General features: G+C 50.2%; 1 non-coding gene across 1 annotated transcript; it reads left to right on the top strand.

Annotated features, from left to right (window-relative positions):
- Nucleotides 1-3,852: 3,852 nt before the first annotated feature.
- TRNAI-AAU (transfer RNA isoleucine (anticodon AAU)) lies at nt 3,853-3,925 on the top strand. Its single transcript has one exon. It is a non-coding gene; the product is annotated as a tRNA-Ile (tRNA).
- The last annotated feature ends 894 nt before the right edge of the window (nt 3,926-4,819 follow it).

Raw genomic sequence — 4,819 nt, 5'->3', positions numbered from 1 at the left:
TCATGTCACCAGTCACTGCATGTGGTCCTAGTCTCAGCTCAAAGTCCTAAAGCCAGCAGACACCTGATCAGTTCTGACAGATCCCTCCCTCAGCCCCCATCCTGCCATGTGAGCAAGCCACCTGCAAACACCATTTCCCCACAGTGAGGACTTAGCCCTTGGGAATCTGAAGACACCAGCGTCTCTCCCTCTGCTCCCATCTACGTGCTAGTCTGCTACCTGGTCACCACCACCTCTCCCCATACTTGTTTCCTTTCTACTTTGGACATGCTCCCAACCAGCTGGAAGCTCCCTCTGCAAGCCTGACCTGCTCCCGCCTTCCCTGCTCCCCCGACATTCCTTTCCTACTGGTGACCTCTGTTCCTTGAGGTTAACTCCAGTGTCTTTAGGTGCTCTAGCTTAATGGCCCCAGGAGTCATAGAGCCACTTGTAGTTTCTCTAGCTACAGCCATGGGGCAACTGCCAGAGGCCAGCCTTAGACAGCTGCAGCTACTAGCCGCAGGAGCGGAGGCAATGCCAAGGCTGAGCATGCTTGAACCTTGCAAGGGCAGCACTAGGGACTCTAAATCCTCAGCACTGGCCCTAGGCAGCTGCAGACTCTGGAGTTAGGCACTTTCCTCCTCTAGGTTCCTGCATGGTTACAGAACTGCAGTAAAGTGGAACAATTATCAGCTTCTGTGATTGGAAGATGTCTGGATCCATCTAATAAGACCGTCCTACATAAATGAGGAAAGTTGAGGTGCCTTTATTATTCTTTTGTTCCATTCTTTGTTTCTATGGGGAATTTGCCAGTGCAATATCACTGTCTTCCTTTTAAACAAACAAAACTAAAAAAAAAAGTGTAATGGCTGTTGAAAATAGCAATTCCAGCCCTCGTTAGCACTGTGAAGACCCCAACGTTTGTTGCTCAATTTTCTCCTACTTTTTCTACAGTAAATGACAGTGGATCAGCATATTTGATTTGGGAGAAATGAAGTAACAGCTGCCCAAATTGAGCTTGAGCACTCCTGATTTTGAGGTGTTCAGATCTGGAAGGCAGGGGCTAGATTCCCTTTATGAATATTAGATACATCTGGAAAGGAAAAGTCAATTTCTATTTTCATGGCTCAGAAGTGGAAATCCTCCTGTCCCGCATCTGAAGCTGTCCAGGTCCAGTAGAGCCTCCCCTTCCTTACTTACCATTTTACCTTCTGGTGGGATCCACATACCTCCCTTGCCCAGCTTCAGATAGAGAGGGGCCCTGTCCAGTTAGTCCACCCAGTTCCATCTTTGGGGGCTGCCAGGCGAGGTCACACCAGCATCCCTAAGCCTGTCGGGGGAAGTCTTCTGAGGGTGCTACCTGGGCCAAAGCCTTCTACTCCTTGGTCACACCTCTTCCCTATTCACAGGTGGCACCCCCTTCTAGCAGCCAGCCAGCCCCCCAGCCACAGCAAGCTGCAGCGCATGGAGTCTCACAGCTTCCCCCCTCCCTTTCCTGTTGATAGCAGCCAAGGGAATGCTGGGAAATGTTCCTTCTCTGCTCCAAGGCAGGGAGCTGGTCAAGGAACTACAGCTCCCAGGGCCCTATGGGGTCTCAGCTCCCCTACTGAAGCCAGGCTGCTCTGAGGCTCCCTTTCTGCAGACAGGAGGAAGTTACTGTTACAGGTCCCTTCAGAGCTTGGGCCTAGCACTATGGCACCATGTCAAATCCAGTACTGCTCCCAACTCTATCCAGCTCTGCTGCTGGCAGGATCCCTTCCCATTCTTTTTGTTTCCTGTCTCCCCTCCAAGGAGAAGCTCTGCATTGTTCCTGTGTGGGGAACTGAACCCAGGCTGTCTGGGTAAAAGCCAAGAATCCTAACCACTAGACCACATGGGACTTCCATAACAAGTTTACATGTTCATATTCAATAACACAATTAAACATAGCCATTCAAAGTAGCCATTTAAAAGAAGCCATTCAAAAAACTTCAAAAACAGACTTCAAAGAGAAATTGCAGAGTTACAACTGATCTGCAGACTTAACACCATTAATTTGAGCTTGAAGAGGGACTGGGGGTGACTGGCTCACTACAAAAGCAATTTTCCCTCTCTTGGTATTGACACCTCCCTGTCAATTACTTGGAGAGAGCCACATCCACCCTGACTGAATTAGCCTTCAACACTGGTTCTCCCCTTGTATGGTAACTCCCTTTACATCATGTTCCAATATATATTTATGCCTCTATCTGCAATTTTCACTCCATGCATCTGAAGAAGAGGGATTTTTACCCACGAATGCTTGTGTCCAAATAAATCTGTTAGTTCTTAAGGTGTCACCGGACTCCTCGTTGTTTTTGTGAAATAAAAGCAAAATGCACTCTAAGCTGATCTTAACCCTTTCAATGCCCTTACAAACTTAGATGCTTCTCACCACAGGCCGGCTGGTGGCTTTTCAGCCAGGCTCTCCCCTTTCGTCAGCGCTTCAGTTGCTTGGTGTGGGGGTGTCTGTAGATGTAGGTGGACGAGAGAGACAAAGCATGGCAAATGTCTCTGCTTTTATCATGTCCTTTCTTCCCTCTTGGCTTTGCTCCCCCTTCAGAGTCAGGTGAGCATCACTGTGTCTCTCCAAGCAAGTCTGAGCAATTCCCCTGGGGTGTCCTCTTGCAGGTAAGTGATTGCACTGTAGCTCCCTTGCTGAACAATGGCTGTTGATGGGTTGTTTGACACCCTGTCCGGGTGTTGGTTACTTTCCTTGCTGTTGTCACTGGGGAGCTAATATTTGGCTGACTCCCCCACCTTACAGCATAGTGATAACCACACTGCACAATTCTCATAACTTCATATGCATGAATGGTAAACATCTATGGGTAGAGAAATGACTTTCAGCAGATCATATCCTTTCCCCTGATACCTTACAAGGCATGCTCTGTATATAAGATCACGATTATATGAAAATGAGGAATATGGGGGTTACAGCACACTCCCCCAAAGGTACAGAATGTCACACTGAGATTCTATTTTCATTTGTTATGTAACAGCATTAAAGAGATCCAGTGACTGACCAATGGCATTTTCAAGTGCTAAAATAGCAAGCGCTGTTGGTCTCTCATTGGCCATCAGCGACTGAAGATACGGTTTAATGAGCCAGAGCTTCAAGGCGAGGGTGGCTCTGTCCACTGCCTTCCGTTGTGCTGCTGGGCACCAAGTCCCTGGCGGTCAATATGTGAAGCTGGGAGAAGAGAGTGGGGTGGCAAGCGGTGGTAGAACTTTTGCCACCAGGGTCTAGCTGACTAATTTCCTCTTCGTACTGCTGGGCCCCCGTTGCCTTCAGGTAACACAGGAACTAAGGCAGGAATAGGGTGAGGAAGCAAGTAAAGCCGAGCAAGGAAGGCAAAAGTTAATCTTATCTTTATGGGCAGCTCGCAATGACGTCCTTTTTCTGTGCCACAGCTGACAACAACATCCCAGACAGAAAAGTAACAGACCAAAAAGAAACCTAGCAGCTGCTGAAACAGTTCAGCTGGGAGCGTGCTAGACTAACAGGCTATTCTATCCTCCTTTATGCACGGGCGGGATGTTTTCTGAGAGTGCAGCAGTTCCTTTAACTGCCACGAGTCCCTCATTTCAGGCTATGCAGCAGGAAAAGACAGCATGGGCTTCTGCACCGAGTTGGCCCACCTGACCTTTCATTCTTCTCTTGCTCTTTGTCAGCAAGGAGAAGAAAAAGAAGCTCTCCCTCAAGCTGGAGTCACACGGGCGAGGTAAGGACGACTTCCTGAGTGCTGGCTCCAGTCCTCTGCCCTCCCAGCTGACCTATCGAGGGGCTACCACCACATTCTCTAGATTTGTCCATCGGTCTGTGCCAGAGTGAGCAACAACCCAGTAGGTGGAGTTTCTGTAGTGTAGTGGTTATCACATTTGCCTAATACGCGAAAGGTCACTGGTTCAAAACCAGGCAGAAATATGCTGGCTTCCTTTTCCCAGATTCCCCTTGTTATTCAGAAAGGACACTCCTCCTATTGGCCTGTCGATGGGATAACTCCAACCCCTGCATGAGAGAGGATGCTGACAGCAGTGGAGAAAGCACCTTGGTGTCAGGCTGGAGAACCTAGAGTAGTTAGGCCAGTCACCATTTGGAGGCTTGTGGCTTGGCCACCTCTGCTGTTGGAGGTTGGCCTATAGAGGCTCTCACTTCCTGCTGGGCTCCTTTGCATGACTGGCCAAAGGAGGAAGTGAGGCAGGAATGGGGCAATAGAGGAAAGTTGAGCTGAGGAAGGCAGGGAAGAAGCTGTGCGGCTAAGTGGGGTTAGTAGAGCACCACCCTTCATTCTGCAAAGCCTGGGGAGGTGTGGTTGGCTGCTGGGAGGTAGAATCCTGTGCCTGCCTCTTGGCTTCCCAGGAGTGGCTACTTGCAGCCCAGGAGAAGAAGGGAGGTTCTGGGTGAAAGGAAAACAAGCAAAGCTGAGTCCAAGTGGAGAATGGCGGCTCCTTTATGGCCAACCTGGGGGCATGACTGATGGTTTTAGAGGTGGAGGCTGGGCTGGCTGCGAGCAACTGGGATCCAGGAAACCCCCACCTGCCGTTCTGAGGGCTGAACCCATGGAGGTGCGGTTGGCTGCTGAGAGACAGACCCCTGTGGCTGCCTGTTGGCATCCCAGGGATGGCTACTTGCAGCCCAGGAGAAGCGGGGTTCTGGGGGGAAGGAAAAGCAGCAATGGTGAGGCTGAGTGGGCTCCTTTCTGGCCGAGATGGTGGACTGCGGTGAGTCTGGGAGTTGCCTGTAAGCCATAAGTGGACGTAGTGCAGTGAAAACTGCTGCTCCATTCTGGCCGACCTGGGGGCGCCATAGATGACTTGG

The sequence above is a fragment of the Gopherus flavomarginatus genome, chromosome 20, assembly GCF_025201925.1.
Source record: "Gopherus flavomarginatus isolate rGopFla2 chromosome 20, rGopFla2.mat.asm, whole genome shotgun sequence".
Lineage (NCBI taxonomy): Eukaryota > Metazoa > Chordata > Testudines > Testudinidae > Gopherus > Gopherus flavomarginatus.
Note: the sequence above shows the minus strand (reverse complement) of the source record. Positions and strands in the feature narration are given on the sequence as shown.